General features: G+C 35.8%; 1 long non-coding RNA gene across 1 annotated transcript in view; it reads left to right on the top strand.

Moving 5' to 3' along the window:
* Positions 1–15,099: 15,099 nt before the first annotated feature.
* LOC104872051 overlaps positions 15,100–17,497 on the top strand; it is a 28,809-nt gene continuing 26,411 nt past the window's right edge. The window contains exon 1 of the long non-coding RNA XR_783032.2: positions 15,100–15,196. This is a non-coding gene — a long non-coding RNA (uncharacterized LOC104872051). The remainder of the gene's footprint in view (positions 15,197–17,497) is intronic.

Below are 17,497 nucleotides of genomic sequence, written 5' to 3'. Positions count from 1 at the left end.
AATGGAACCCTAACCTTCTTAACACAGATCAATTTAATAAATAGAAATGTCTAAATCTCCCTCAATAAGTTATTCATAGGTCAGACTTTAAGTGTGGAGTCCCTACAGATCATACATGGCCATGATCACTGTTGGACCTAAATCCATTGTTGTGTGGTTTTGTATGATTTTGGAATTTAAGAACATTCCCTCTAGAGAAGAAAGTCATTATCTATAAATATTGGTTGTAGCTGAGTCAGAATCACCTCTTTTTGCCCTGATGGTAGAAGGAGTAAAAATGTATTGTCAGGTGTGGTGGTGCACACCTGTAATCCTAGCATTTTGGAGGCTAAAGCAAGAAGATCAATGTTAGTCCGAGGCCAGCCTGGGCCACATACTTGAGTTCAAGGCCATCCTGAAATACATTGCAAGACTCTTTCTCAAACAAAACAAAACAAAGCAAAGAACAAAACAAAAATGTATCACAGGCAGAATATCTTCCAGGGTGAATATTATCTTCTAGAAGAGAAAGGGATCATAATAGTTTATTGCAAAAGCATTATTATATGCAGTAACACCAATGTTATGCTTAAATGTGATTTGCAGTACCTTCTCTCAAACAAAATCACTGGTTTTGATTTTACCAATGACATTAGAAAGATGGTATCTCTAATAAGTTTTGCATAATTTTTAAATGCCATCACTGTTTTGTGTCATTCAGAAAGGCAGTCTGGCAGTGATATTTCTTTCCAGGGTGAAAATGCCAGTGACCTCTTTCCCTTCCAAGTAATGTCTTTTACAGAAGGAATTTATAATCTTTTCTGCTTTGCAACCTCCCTGACACTACTTAACCTATTGCAGTTTACTTTCTGACATGTCCATTGCATTGAAAGAACTCCCAACATCAGCAATCTCAGACGGATTGCAAAATCTGCCACTTTACAGTCCTTCTCATATTTGTCATCACAGCTACATCTTCCCTTTTCACAACTCTCTCCTTCCACCGAATCACTTAAAAATACTTCTTTGATATTTTAAGTTATTCTTGTGTGGACTCTACCCAGTTCCTGCCAATTTATATTTCACAGACATTTTCTCATCTTAGCCCATAATCAAAACTCTACCAAAGTCTTTAGGCTAATGAGTCCCAAATTTAAATCTCTGTTTCAGGATTTTCCCTTTAAACTCTAAGTCAGATTACGCAAAATTTACTTTAATATTGCTCTAGTACTTTTTGCCTTATAATATCAGTAAAAATATATGAATCTCATTCATTAACCTGAATAGAATCACCAGTCATTCACTCAGTCTGAAAGTTAAAACATTGAATGTACTCATCAGGGTTTGGATGCTACAGCAGATCCTGAGAAAAGGATTCACATGATAGCAGTTTATCAGAGAAAGGGAAGACCAGAATAGTGAGGAAGAGGACAAGGGAAGGAAAGCATGCACAGTTGTAAGTAATGTGATAAGATGCAGTACCCCATCGGTGCCAGCTTCATAATAAAATACAAGGGGACCAGAAAACCTTTTATAGAAGGTGTGTTTTCTGGGAGGTCAGGACTTTGTGTGAGAAGCTGAAGCGATGCTTTGAAACAGTTTATATCAAAGCAGATGGAGAAGGACTTTACCTGCTGGATGCCCCACGGGTTCACATTTGCTACTCCTCAGGATTCACGCCACGAGGAGCTGACTTTTGGTTGCATCACCCAAGCTCTTTGTGGCCAGTCTGTAAGTTGGAATGCCTTTCCCCTGATGCACCAGGGCAGGGAGGGAGATACTTAGGTAATTGGGGAGATCTGAGAAAGTTTACAAGGTTTATGTTCCAATTCATTATCCTGAACTCATTCCTATATCTCAAATTTTCACATCAGATTGGTAACCAAATACCATTATTTCTACTTCAAAATGTATTTCAAACTCTCCCGTCTTCATGCTTACCCAGGACCACTGAAATACTTTCTTAGTTATCCTCCCTAACTTGATGTTATGATTTAATTACAAAGTGTCAGCTGAAGACTCCTGTTGAAGGCTTGATCTCAAGCAGCTATGTTCAAGGGTGCACTAGAAGTGATTGGAACATAAGGGCTCTAATGTAATCATTGCATTGATCTGTTTATCATCCATAATTTGATGACATTACTGTGAGCTGATGTAATAGGTTGGAGGACCGACTTGGTGGAAGTGGGTTGTAGGGTATGACCCTGAGGATTACATCTGTTTCCCACCCTTTTTTCTTTGTCTCTTTTTCTCTCACTCTGCCATCTGCCACGAGGTGGTCAGCTTTCTAACACCACACCCCTTAACCATGATGTTTCTGCCTTGTCACGGGTCTAGAAGCAAAGGAGCTGGCCAACCATGAACTGAAACTTTTGAAACAATGAATCTAAATAAGCATTCCTCCTTACAGCAAAGAAAAGCTAACACACTTTGGCCTTGCCTACACCATCATGTTGATAGAGTGATTTTTCTAAAGTGTAAAACTTGCTATTCTTTCTGCACCTAGAAGATTTCACTGATTCTACACTGGCTGTAACATCTGTGTCGTTAACATAGGGGAAAAAATTCCGCGTGTTTTAGCCCCTGCTTACATCTTTAGCATCTTCTCTCCTCATTCCTCTAAAGTTATCTTATGATCAGAACATGATCTACTATTACCAGGCTACCCACACATGCCCTGATTCCTTTTTCATTCATATTTTAAAAGAATATTTTCTACCTCTATTCTTCACCTAAATAAGCTATGTTTAAACTTCTAGATCCATTCAAAATGAAAAACCAGTAAAGATTTTTAATCATCCATTTATCTACTTATTAAATAAATGTAGAATTGGTAGAGATTGTCCTATGATCTTAAGAAATAGCAGTTAGCAATAGGAACAAAAATATATCTTCCCATAACTTATATTCCAAAAGAGAAGGCAGACAATAAATATATAAATATTTAAATGCACAAATAATGTGTGTGTGTGTATGTATATTTATACAACATTATCTAGAGAAGAGAAAAAGAAAAAGAAAGAAGATCCAGAAGAACTATTTAGGCTCTATAATAGATAACATGGGTTGGGCCAAATTCTCTAAGTAAAAACTCTGAGTAAAGGTCTGAATAAGTTAAGTGAGCATACCCTGAGGATATCTTGGGGAAAAGCAGATCAGGTGCAAGGAAAAATAATTGCAACATACATAGTTACTTGTGGTGGAATGGTAACAGGAATGTTTGCAGTAGTAGAAAGACAAGGGGAGCTGGAGAAATGACTGAAGGGATAATACACACACACACACACACACACACACACACACACACACACAAAGCAAGAGGCCTGATCAGATAAGCACATGAAAACCATTATATTATGCTGTTTTTTCTTGGAGCAGAAATGAGAATTTTAATTAGAAAGAAAAGGATGATTTTGGAGGGCAAAATTGAAGTCGGATTATTTATTGTTACTATAGTAATCTGGTGTGAATTGATAGTGTTTTATTCAGGATAGCAGCAATGAGATAAGTGGTACATTGTACATAGTGAGAACGTAGCTAAGCATTAAGAAAAAGGGTAATACTTTGGCATAAGAAATTGAGATAAAAAGACACAGGTTCAATGGGTATAAGGAGTAAAAGGAGCTCATCTAGCAGCATGATAAATTTGAGATGACTAAGAATTATCCAGGTAGGTGTGCCAAGTATTTGGTTAGATAATTGAGTCTGGACTCCGCAGGGAAGGTCTTTCCCAGAAATATACCTTTAGGATCTCATAGAAGTTGGAAGTAGAATAGAGGTTATCAGAGGCTGGGGAGAGCAGAGGAGCAGGTAAGGTGGAGAGAAATTGGTTGGCAGGGAATATTACTGGTGGACTAAGAAGTTCTGGCGTTCTGTTGTGCAGTAGGGCAACCATAGGTACTGTGTATTTCAGAAAGACAAAAAAAAGAATTTTGAATGTTTTCACCATTGGAAAGTAGTAAATATTTAAAGAGATAAATATGTTTATCATGATTAAAAACCACAAAATATACACATATATTGAAAAGTCACATGATACCCCATAAAGAGGTAAAACTTTTGTATTTTAAAGTATCATTTAAAATAAAATTGATTAAAAATTATTATCATAGATTTGGTATCTAAGTCCATGATTTAAATGACATTACCACTCAGCATAAAACCAAAATCCTATTATCACCGAGGAAGAAGATATAAAGAGAAAAGAGAAGATGTTCAAAAACAACTCACTGGCATTTCCAAATTTAAATATTAAGGATTTAGAAGAACCAGAAAAGGAGCTGAGAATTAGGAATGTCCAGTTAAGTAGAAAGAAAACCAAATAGTGTTTCAGAGTATTGATTAAAATAGGTTAGACTTGAGTGATAAATTGACACACATGTTTAATAGTTTAAACATACTCGGTACTTTTCTGTTCCAAACTTACTGATTTTAGTCAGATGTTCCATGAAAGGAGAATCTGCCTTTCATCTAGTGGGTCAGGTATCCCCTGTAATGCCAGTCTGGTTTTGCTGTTTCTTACGACTTCACTATTTGCATCTGGCAGTTCAGAGAAAGAGAGTCGAAGAGAGCATTGCCACGTCACCATTTATGTCACTTCCACTTAAGCTCCTGTAGGCCACACTCAGTCTCATGGTTACACATATCACCAAGTGACTTTTGGAAATGGGATTTAGCTTTGTGACCCATGAGAAGAAAGATTGTTTCAAAATATGTGTCAATATCTAGTAGTATGTTTCACACTATGTGAAGAAGTCCTCCATGCTATCTTGCTAGATTTGCTTTCCCTTACTTGTCCCCAATGGTAAATATTGCAAGAGATAAACATGTTTATCGTGCTTTGAATACTGAACTTCATTGGGTTCATTGACAGCGTTTATTTGTGCCCCTGGTGGCTTCAATATTGACTGGGTATTTAGATGTTCAGTACATGTTGGATTACAAATGAAAGTGTTAAATTGAAAGATATTTCAGAATTTACGAAATAATTTGATAGTTTGGGTACTATCCTTATTTCCTTGATGAATTACATGAAGCTCACAGGATTTAAGTGTGAGGTTTTAAATCTCATAGCTGTGATGGATTCGGTATTTGAATGAAACATTTTTGATTGTGGAAGATGGAGGAGCCTTAATCATCCTTCTCCATTTGGACTCACTTGCAGGAGACCTAAAGTGAAAATAAAATATTTAAATGGCTAAACTCAGATATGTAATTTACTGAGAGTTTTACTATAACCCCTATTTATTGATCTTGGATTATGACACAGACAATGAGCTATCTGTGTTCTCTAATTATATTACATTGGGTGGAATTCTAGTGACAGACATTGGCATTAAAATTTAAAACTAATAATACAAGCTGGAGAAGAAAACAAATGAAATTCAGAAGAGATGATTCAATTAAAGGACCATGTAGAGTACAAAGGAGAAGAACATAAGCGCAGAAATAGTATTAAAACAATGTCTAACAGATGTTCCTGCAGAGTCTAGAAAGTTCAGTGGAGAAAAACTACATTTAACCTTGTTCTGGTCAAAGGTACAACATTTTGCTATTGGACTTTTCCACATTCTAATGTTAGTCTTTGAGCTCAGGGTAATTTTAATATAGAATATCCAGTGTTAATAGCTCAGAGATTAGGAATACTTTTTAAAAGGCCCTTTGAGTGGCAGTAGCACTTTGCCAAGCAATGAGAATATATCAGTTAGGTATTGGAATTCATAACAATATTTATGACAAATTGCTTTTCTGATTTTTTCTCTTCAGCTTTACTCTTTGTAGATAAATTTTGGCTGCAGGTCAGCAGCCTCCTTTCATAGTAACATTGTCATTGCTGAAGTTTATATGTTTCCACTGACTCCTCAGAATTTGAGTGGAACATAATTTCTGGAGTTTTCCTTCAAAAAGCCTGGGATTCACTGTGGCTCGTCTGACCTGGCTCACATGATTGACTGCTAGATCTCTTAAGGGAGCCATGTCTCTAGAACCACATGCACACCCCACACCCAAATGAAAATCAACAAGGTCTAAAGGGGAAACGTGCCTCAGAGTGTCCAGGGCAGAAGGTGAGGGGATTTCAGACAAAGAGAAAAGGAATGGATTTTCATTTTGTTTACTAACTGTTCTTTGAGCCTCAAGTAATTGTGGCAGATAGTGCTATGTTTTCATTAAATAAATGTACAAATAAGTGAAATAAAGCATACTCCAGGGCCAAGGATTTAGGTCAGTGGTGCTGCCACCTGCCTCGCAAATGCAAAGATCCAAGTTTGATCCCTGGTACCACACACACACACACACACACACACACACACACACACACACACACACACAAAATAAAAGAAAGAAAGCATACTCCAATTTCATTGGGTGTATAATGTACATGAAGGAAAATGTACAACAGTAATTTTATTGAAGTCAGGCAAACAAAAACAAAGTTTAATATGGCACAGAATGCAATTCTTATTTTTAACTATTTGTGATACAGTTTTGTTACTGACCAGCTCTTACTTCCTAAGCCAAGCTGCTCCACAGTGCCCTACTTGCTCACGGATGACTTTTCCTACTGCTCTGACAATTAGTATAAGAGCAGGCACACCGGCTTTAACCATAGCCTAAGTCAGCTATAAATGTGGAGTTATGACCTCCACAGAAGTAATCATGCACGGCATTGCAAAGCAAAACCATGAGCTATGTTTTTATCGTCTGCTGGTGGAGATTATCTGCACCATCGAGCTCTTCCATTAGTGTGGGTAATTGGGCAGAGATTGTACACAGTGCAAAGTGGAAATCCTGGGCTATGGAAAAAGACACTGTAAGGAGTCTAAGAGGTAAGGCTACTCACTGGCTGGATTAGGCAGAAGTAATGATTTTAAAAACAGAATAAACTCCTCTAACATTTTACCAGTAATTGCAGTGCATCCATACTGTATGTTTAGACAAAACACATGAAGCATGTTTAAAGCATCTGACTTTCACGGGAGTCAGCTTGGCACATTACACTTATTTACACTGCTTTTGTTCACATTTTGAGGGGCTTTTCTTTGGGCATATTCTTCCATTCGTGACCAAGTAAAAAGACCTATCTTTTAAATTTTTGTTTTGTTTTATTATAGTTTTGTTTTACTAACCATTAGGAAAGATATTGTATCCATTAGTTATTATATTTAACTTCAAATGACTGGATTTTTTATAAAAACTAAATTTCTTTTCTATATTAAAGATGAGCCCATAGTAATGATTGTCAAAAGACTGTGCAGCAGTGTCATAAGACAATTCCAAAGAGGACTCCTAAAGCCATCTTGATCTACATAAGATCACTTGAGAAGAATGACATTTTCTCACACTGGGTCTTTCTTTCTTTCTTTCTTTCTTTCTTTCTTTCTTTCTTTCTTTCTTTCTTTCTTTCTTTCTTTCTTTCTTTCTTTCTTTCTGGTACTGGGGATCAAACTCAGGACCTTGCGCTTTCAAGGCAGGTGCAGTGCCCCTGAGCTAAATCCTCGGCCCATATTAGGTTTATTTTGTAAGCAAAGAAATTTGTCGTGTGTACCCACTCAGAAAGTTTTGGTAAAGTGTCAGAGCTTATGCTAGACACCTGCATACTAGACCTCGCCCTAGACATAACTAACTGTAGTTCCATGTACAGGTCTACTTGCCTGTGATTTCTACATATGGATATTATGTTTCTGTTTACTCTTCTATATAATACTAATCTATCTAACATGCTAATTTTAGTAGCTAGAATGCTATTTTTAAGTGTTTAATATTGGTCATATTTTATTCATTGTTCCTTTGTTAGACAACTTTCTCAAGAGTTGCTGATTAACGAAGATTTTTCTCTATGGAAAAAGAGCTCATTGTAGACACAGTAGAAAGAAGACACAGTTGCTTAGATTTAATCTAGACAAAACAAGCTAACAAGTAATTGACCCAAATGTACTGGATATGTGAAGATGTCTTTATAAGAATCAGTGTTCATCTTTTCCATGTTTCTGTTCAGGATGAAGAAAGATATGTAGAAGATGTTGTCCAAACATAGAAATAATTTTTCAGTTTATTGTAAGATTGAGAGTATAGAACAGATTATTCAAAAGTTTTTATTAACACATTAATTGCACGTATTGATGGAATTTACTGTGATACTTTCATATAGGCGTACGGAATGTGTTGATCATGCCCATCCACACTCCTTTAGGCTTTGTCCCTTGCCTCTGTACCCTGCCAGCACCCTTCTAAGTGCCTAGTTATCACTCTTCTACTCTCAGCTTGACTTTTCATTTTCAGTTTCTCTCTGAGAGAGAATGCGTGGTACTTGTCAACATTCTGTAGTGGCTTATCTCACGCATAACAATAAACTCCAGTCCCACACATTTTTAAGCAAGTAACAGGATTTTATTTTCTTTGTGGGTGAATATTAATCCATTGTGTGTATATGCCATGTTTTCTCACTGAGGACCTAAACAGATTCAATATCTTAATTTAGAATAGTGCTGCAATAAACATAGGCATGCCAGGATCTCTTTTGTACGCTGACTTCATGTCCTCTGGATGTATATATACCCAGGAGTGTGATAGGTGGACCATATGGCAGTTGTTTCTAGCTTTTTTAGGAATCTCCATACTGTTTTCTCTAGTGGGTGTATTAATTTACATTTCCACCAAGAGTCTGTGAGAGAGTCTTCTACTCTGCATCTCTGCCAGAATTTGTTAATTTTTCTTTTTTATATTAGCTACTCTAACTAGGTGGAATGGTGTTTCATTGTTATTTTGATTTGTGTTTCCCTGATAGCTAATGATACCGAGCATTTTTTATGTATTTGTTAGGATTTTGTATTTTTTGTTTTGTTTTGTTTTGCTTTGAGAAGTATCTATTCAGATCATTTCCCCATTTTTACTTATTGTTTTGTTGTATATTTTGAGTTTTAAGATATTCTGGTTATTAAAATATTGGAAAATATTTTCTCTCTTCTGAATATTATTTCTTCACTCTGTTGATTGTTTTTATAGTGTGCCTAATCGTTTTAGTTCAATATCATTTGTTAATTTTTGCTTTGTTTTCAGTGGTTTTAGATTTTTCTCTTCCAATATCTTGAACTGTTTCCTCTGAATTTTCTTTTAGTAGTTTCAGTTTCAGATCTTACATTAAGTTCTTTCATCCATTTTGAGTTGACTTTTTTGGACAGAGTAAAAGATAGGGGACATTTCAGACTTCTCCTTGTGGCTGTCTAGTTTTCTCAGCTCCATTTGTTGAAGCTGCACTGTAGCCATTATATTACTTTGTTACCTTTGTCAACATCCATGAGCTATCTGGCCAGAGATTTGTTATGTGCACTTCCTATGTGTAACGCTTTCCTATATCTACATTTGGCTGACCTATTCATGCACCATGAATAAGTCAGCTCATATAAAATAACTGTTAAAGGTGGAAAGCCATTTTTTTTTTTTTTTTGGTACTGGGGATGAAACTCAGGACCTTGTGCTTGCAAGGCAGGTGGTGGCACCACTGAGCTAAATCCCTGGCCCAAATACCTATTAAAGGTAACACATAACATTTAGAACTCTTGCTCATTTTGCTTTTTACATTCTACTTCATTTTTAAAATCATAGTCCCATCCCTAAGCTCTATTATATGTTTTATATGCTGTTTTATGAACCTTTCAGACAGGCCAGGTTCACTCCCTTTAAATAATAATTTCTGACTTTCCATTTGTTAGATACCTTCCAGATTTCTTGAAAAATTGTCAACCTAATTATGACTTTACTTTCTTTGGTATTTTCTTTTTATTTCTATTTTACCTTTGCATATCTTATTCTGCATTTCTTTCCTCTCTACTGAGCTTGATTTGATAGTCTGACACATCCATATTCCTCTGGAAAGTAAACTAAATGTTCTTAACTACTCCCATGGAAAAATTCCCAACCTTTATCAATTCTAAGCATCTTCCTTATTTGAGTCTACACTCAGAACTTGGAATTGTTGAAGATGCTATAACACAGCAGATTAGAGCCACCATATATTTGTAGAGGCAACTTCATGTGGACCCTCAGCTTTTCCTAGTACATTCTACTTTCCACAATAATAATGTAGTATATTTGTCTACAACTTTTATGTCACTTTTTCTTTTCTCTAATTACCCTCAACTTTGTACAGTCACCCTTCTACTCATAATTTGATACAAAACAAATTGACTTATGTAAATGATTATAATTTGCTGGCATATCACCTATGACTTTCATGTTTTTAAATCTTGTTCATATTTTTTGTATTCATTTTATTTCTACTTTCATTTCAATTGCGAGAGTTGACTACTTTATCCTTAAGTATCAGTTTCTTTTGCTGGCTGGTTTTTTTTTTTTTTTTTTTTGCTACTTACCAAAAATTTAAATGTTCCTCTAGATGGAAGTTCTTTTCTATTCCTGCTGAAGGGGCTGAAGGGGGTCCAAGTCAGGTGAGTTTCCCAAAGAAAGAACACAAATGGAGCAGAGATCCCTTCAGGAACAAAACTTTATTTTATAGCACAGCACTTGTAGTAGTTGTTATCAGCTCACTGGGACATGGTGAGACTAAACAATTGCTTGGCTTGAAGGGCCATGTGGTGCATGCATGGTTGTCTATGCTGATTCAGTATTATATAATGAAGCCCCATCATGCACCTTCACAGGACTGGGTCCTCAAGTGCCCTCAGAACCTGGGCTTTGACACATCTCACAGCAGGCCCCCTATACCCACCCATCTCTCTTTTTCTCTGAGACCTCATTTGTGCTTCAAATTTCTTAAATCAATATATTAAACACTAACTTTGTGTCAATAATACAGACATTAGTTCTTGAAAGGACTAGTTGAGTTAGAGTGGGACGGAGGAGTCCAACAAAGATAACTCACTTGAGGATGGGAGTATACTGATTTATTCTGGATGCTAGTAACATAAATGGTGAAACACTGGCTTAGTCTCTCTCAAGACTTAGTCATGTTCCCAAAGAAGTTGTATCTTTAGAGTTATTGAAAAAAACATATTATTAAAATATTTTGGCCATGTCCCATGTTCTTTAGTGTTATGGCTTGTGTCTAGATGTTCCTGAAAAGTCTCATGTGGTCATAGGTGGTAATTTTCAGGGGTGGCTGGTTCGAGAGTATGTGATGCTGGGATTAAATGTGTGATTCTGGAATAAAGCATTTGTGATTATTAAATTAGTCCACTGTTTGGTTTGTCCTAATTTTCAGAGTGGATAGTGGGAAAGTCCACCCTGGGTGTGACTGCTACCCACCCTAGACTATAAAGGACAAAAAGAGATCAGTTGCTTATAGTTTGCTGCTTCTCCACTACCTTGCTTCTTTGCTGCCTTCTGCATTCCATGCACTCTTTCTCCTCTGCCATGTCACCCTGCCTTGGAGCCAGCCAACTATGGACTGAAATCCCTAAAAACTGTGAACCAAATAAACGTTTCCTTCTTTAACTTTGGGTGTTGGATATTTTGTCTCAGCAATGAGAAAGATGTAACTAAGTCATTTAATAAGTTATTTCCATACAAAAACTATTATTGGTTCAAGTTGAGCACCAGCAGACTAGAACCCTGCCCTATGAACTACTCTATACCCATTCAATGTTTACTTTATGAGCTGTTAATCACTCTACTCCCACCACCAGTAGGGACTGATATCTGATTGAGTTTGATTATTTGACTCAGAGCATGACCTATGTTCTAAGGCTTCTTAAAATCAAATGATTGTGTATACTTTGGAATTGGAAAATGGGAATTTACTGCCCCATACTAAGGTAGCATGAGCAAAAGATGTGAATTAAGAAACAGCACAAAATTATGAGTCCTGATAAGAAATATAGACATGGGAAAATTCTGATTACAAAAGTCCCTGCCAAATATCACCCTTTGATGATACTCTAACTCCTGCCTGTTGATACTCCAACTCTAACTTTGCTGGGACACCATTCTTGACATCCACAGATAAAAGAGGCAGAGGTTTATTTTAGCTAACAGTTTGTAGAGATTTCAGTCCATAGTTCATTGGCTCTAAGGCAGAGCACGGCACAGGGATATAGTGAAGGAGAGGTGCTCATGCCACAGTAGTAGGGAAGCAGAGAGAATGAAGGGAGGAGCTGAGAAGGAAGATCAAACCTTCTGGGTGGAGCCCACCTCTTCCAACAGACCCCAATTCCTAACAGCAAGTCAGCTACAAGCCAAAAGATCCAATGGATATATCTCCTAGAGGCAGTTAACTCGATGGCTGTCCTTCTCCTAGCAAGGATCTTGAGTTATTCTGACCCAACAGATGTGCAGGCAGAATGATTAAAATATGGCCTTGTTAGGCAGAGGGGACCACTGAGTCACAGCTGTGAGAGGTGTTTTTATTTTTGTTTTTTGGTACAAGGGATTGGACTTAAGGTTTTTGAACTTGGCTATAGCCACAGTCCTTTTAGTTATTTTTCTGTTTTGAGACAGGGTCTTGGCTGGCTTCACACTTGCCCTCCTTGTGCCTCAGCCTCAAGTGCTGATCCTGCTGAGGTTTGCCACCCAGCCAGTTTATAGGGTGCTTTTTACTTTGCTATTTACTATTTAATGAGAGCCCCAAATCTGTGAAGTACATGCATATTATTTGGTTAGAAAGACTTCCCTAAAGGTCAAGGTTTTATTGTGCTGTAGGACATTAACCAGTTTTATATCTTACCTAAGAATGTTGTGTTAGCAATTATTTAAATGGCTTTCCTGATAGACTATATAAAATGCTGCTCCTGAAAACTAAAACAAATTTAATTGTATTACTTAATTCCTTCATTAATTAAGTAAGTTATTTTACTCATTTAAATTCTTTATTTCAACATGTTTAGTTCTAAGTTTTATGAAGTTGCCTGCAGCAGGCTCTTATACCTTCAAAAGAAAGGGGTAAATTCAGGGACTTCTCTTGGAAGGGGAAGTGCCCAGACACACGAAGAAGAGGAAGGTGCGCTCATATTTAGTTCCAGAAATTTCCTTTTTCTCTCATTTGAGTAATTGTGTAAAATACATGCCTTATGCAACCAAGCAAAATCCATGTCCACCTTTATCATTTGGTTCAGCATAACACTGCCCACTCAGTCAAATTCCATAGATTTGGCCCAAACTGATAATTCCAGACTTTAGCTGCGAATACAACTTGAGTACAAAGTTGTATTATGGAAAACTGTTTCTGTTATTTAATATTTGAGTGTAATATCCTGAGGCAGAAAGTATCAGACTTTTTGTTTTTGATTTTGTTTTTGGTACTGAGATTGTACTCAGGACCTTACACTTGCCAGGCAGGTGCAGGACCACTGAGCTGTATCCCTGGACGAAGTTGTTATACCAAGCCAGCAAGAGAACGCCAATTACCAGGACACAGATAAAACTGGAGGAAGCTTATTACACACATGGAGACTCCAATCTCTAAGGGAAGTGAAGCCCCATTACAGCATTGTGCATATGTTTTATATGTTTTTCTCAAACAAAGAAGTCAGGGCATTCACACAGCTACAAGGGGGTAAGATTCCAAACACACTGTTTATCTTATGGGGGAAGTGTTTTATGGTCACCTTTTGTCATACCATTTGTTGTTGGGTGGGCTGTTAACCAAGTTAGCAATTAGCATGTGAAGGTTTGTTTGAAGTTTGAGCAGCTTTTCCCAATGTTTGATAAGGAGAGGGGGAAGCAACAGTTTCTAGGGTCATTAGCAGGGCAACATGAAGTCACTTTAGCTCAGTCAGGTCTCACACAAGTATCAGTTTTTAACGGTCCCTTTGATTCTTTTGGTTTTATATATTTAGTCTTTTTTAAAAAATTGTGGTACAACTGAGCAAGGAAAATAGTTCAGTGATAAAACATTTGCCAAGCATGTGCAAGGCCTTGAATTCAATCCTGAACAACACACGTGTGTACATGCACCCACAGCTGCAGTAAATTGACAAAGTAAGATGTGCCTCTTCTAATGTATAGTTCTATAAGTTGTGAGAAATACCTATAATTGTAAAACCATCACTAGAGTCAATCAACATTTAAAACAGTCTCATCATATAGAGTATCCTCATGCCTTTTTGTAAATAACCCACTTCCCATACTCCATTGATCTATTTTTAGTCCTTATAGTTTGGTTTTTCCACAGTCTAGTATAAATAGAATTGTGCAGTACTCTTTGATTCTATCTTTTTTCATTTTATCACAATGCATTTGAGAGTCATCTATGTTGTCAGTATCAAAAATTTATTCATTTATATTGCTTAATTAATTTCATTGTATGAGTAAAAACCATGATTTGCTGATTCATGCACCAGTTAAAGACATGCCAGTTCCCACTTACGGCACTTATGGATACACCCATCAAAATTGTACTGTTTGTGCTGAAAATTATCATACGTTTTTATTTCACCTTAGTAAATACCTAGGCACTGATTGCTTGCTCAGGTGTTTAACTGTAAAAGAAATCAGTGAACTGTTCTCAGGAATGGTGTGGCATGCAGTCTCCTCAGATATTTGATTGTTCCCTTGCACATGGTATTGTTAGTGTTTTCTTCGGAATGATGTATTGTTAGTGTTATTGGTTTAAATCATTTTAACTTGTGTAAAGAAGTGTCTCATTGTGATTTTAATTTTCATTAGTCTAATGAATAATACTGATAGGCAAATTTTCCTGTTAATATTAATTAGATGTCTGTATTAGATTATGTGTTTAAAATTTTGGACCATTTATTAGTGTATTGCTGGCTTAATCATTATTAAATATTGAGAGTACTTTTGATATTCTGGGTAAAAGTCCTTTACATGCAAATATTTCCTCCCAACATGTGACTTTGACAGAGAATGCTTTAATATCAAAAATCCAGGAAATGTCACAATGTAAGATAACTTCTGCCCTTTGCTCTGTTTAGTTAAAAATTAACCAGCACTGGAGGCATCTAGTCTCCCTAAAAAGTTTTGTAAATGAAAAGAACCGTTGTTAACCTTGCTGACCACACAGGCCCCTTTCCTCTATGAATTTTAAAGGTAGCCTCCCCTACCAAACAAGTGCTACATCGGGTTTGGGTTGAAATTTAACTGCCTCGCCACCATGTTTTGAATATCAGCAATGTGAACTGTGAAAATGAAATGTAACCACCTGAATGAGATCAAGGCTATAAAACCCTATAAAAGAAGGAGTTGTAACCCAGTGCATCTTTGATCCAGGCACAGCTTATGTGTGATCGACCCTCACTGATGAGTAAATTTGCTATTTTACTTCTATTCTGCCGCCTCTTTGTGTGTCACTTGCAAATTCCTTCCATAACAACTTATTCTGCATTCTTTTTTTTCTTTTATTGAGTTTATTGGTACATTTTAGATAAACAGTACAATTACGTTCATTATTGGGATCTTATACCTTTACATGACAGGTCTTGGTTCTCATTTTTTTACCCTTGTCCGTGTATTCTTCATTCTTAAGAACACATTGAAGGACAAACATTTTTCATATTGTTAATGTTTACTTTATCAATTTTTCTTGTATGGTTTATACTGAAGTGATTGTTGCTCTGTAGCAAGTCACAATGATTTTCTCTGATGTTTTTACTCTCTGTTCATTTAGATTGATATGCTTATCTTTTCACAGTTACTATATTTTCTTGATTAATGTGCCTTTATAGAAAGCATAAGAAATTAGTAATTTTGGTTCTTCAATATTACTGTTCTCTTTCAAATGTATTTTGCTATTCTAGATTACTTCCTTTCCTAGAAAATTTTAGAATCAGTTTTTCAGTTCTTACGACAACAACAGCAACAACAAAAAACTCTTGAAGTTTGACTGGTTGGTCTCTAGATAAATTTAGAGAGAATTGACTTCAGTTTTCCATACCAGAAACACAGCATCATTCTCTGTTTATTTGGGTCTTCCTGTTTTTCTTCATGTTTTGTGCACAATTATTTTTTGATGCTGTTGAAATCTATCCTTTTTTCTCACTTCTCCCTGTCTCATAAACTCATTTAATTTGATTATCAAGTTTTAGTGATTGATGCAAAATAAAGGAGAAGTCATTATTTAGTTCAGGCTGCATATATTTTATCTTATAATTGGTTATGTAAAGCAAATTCATATCATCCCATATTTATACCCTCTACAAAATTGTCAATCCTGAGTGGATCCTGCCTAGGCTTTTTCTTGGGAGCTCAATTTCCATTTGGCCAGAGTACATGATGTTATTTTCTTTAAGTAACAAGATGGAAAATTTATCTTTCTAAATATTATTTTTCCTCTCGATTAAGAAAGTATCCTTTATGTTTTCTTTTAAAAGATCCTTCTTACTCTATCTTTTGAGTGCTTCTTATTTCTTATAAATTATTGCTTCTCTGACCCAATTTCATTTTGAAAGGCATACCTTGCATAAATTCCATAGCACAGTTTTATGTATTCAAAGAAATTCCTATCTTATATGAGCTTCCAGATTTCTTCCTGGATGAAAGACACTACTGTATCAAGTTGATGCCTGTCAAAATTTCCTCTTGATATTTCCACATCAGCCTATTCTGACCTTTCTGACTTTTTAAGAACTTTGCTCAACTGGTTTTCTTTTGTGTGTATATAATGAAGACTTTTCTGTTCTTACTTTTATAAGAACACACAACATTTTCCACTTACAATTTGGTAGAAAGAATTCTGACTTAGGAAGAGGTGACGGAATTCTAGTCTAAATGTAGCCAGCATGTTTTTAATTGAAGATTTACATTTTTATGCTTCTGGTGATAAGTTGTATCTTCTTCAAATTTAAAAATACATTTTTAAAAAAATTTCTTCTCTGAATTAGATTACTATATGCAGTTTGAATTTTTTTAAGGAAATTGTCCTTGATTACTAATTTCACTAAATTTTAGAGAATAGAAAAATATCTATTTTTAACTGGAAAAAAACTTTTTTTTTTTACATTTTAACAATTATAGTTATTGCTATTTTTTATTCCAAAATTAACAGTACCCTTAAAATATTACTTCAGATTTGTGTCTGTCAGCAGAAGAATGGTGGAATTTAATAGGGTTTCCTGTATTGTTAAAAAAATGTATATATTACTTGCATGTTTCAGTACTTTTATTAAGAAATATGGACCTCTAGAAAAAGAAGTGTTTTAAAGATATTTTTCATAAACTTTTTAATCTTTTGAATTCCCATTTCCTCACATATTTTTATCTATCTCTACTTGCTTCATTAAAAAAATAGGACTTAATTTTATAGCAGTTTTTAATTTACAGAAAAACTGATCTGAAAATCCCGAGTTCCCATGTGACCTTTTGTCGCACCTCTTACCTCCCATTTAGAGTAGCATCTTGCCTTAATTATAATTTTTATAACTGAAACACCAATATTGATGCATTATTATTAACAAAAGTCAATAGGTGTTATTAGAGTTCACTCTATGTTTTGCATTCTATAGGTTTTGACAAACAGTTAATTAATTATGTCTATCTATCCTGACAGTATCTTATGGTATGACTTTTACTGCCCTGCCTGACCTTCTGCAACCACTTCTGCTGTTAC

Source organism: Fukomys damarensis, unplaced genomic scaffold (assembly GCF_012274545.1).
Source record: "Fukomys damarensis isolate Sample0158 unplaced genomic scaffold, DMR_v1.0_HiC HiC_scaffold_9, whole genome shotgun sequence".
NCBI classification, from domain to species: domain Eukaryota; kingdom Metazoa; phylum Chordata; class Mammalia; order Rodentia; family Bathyergidae; genus Fukomys; species Fukomys damarensis.
Note: the sequence above shows the minus strand (reverse complement) of the source record. Positions and strands in the feature narration are given on the sequence as shown.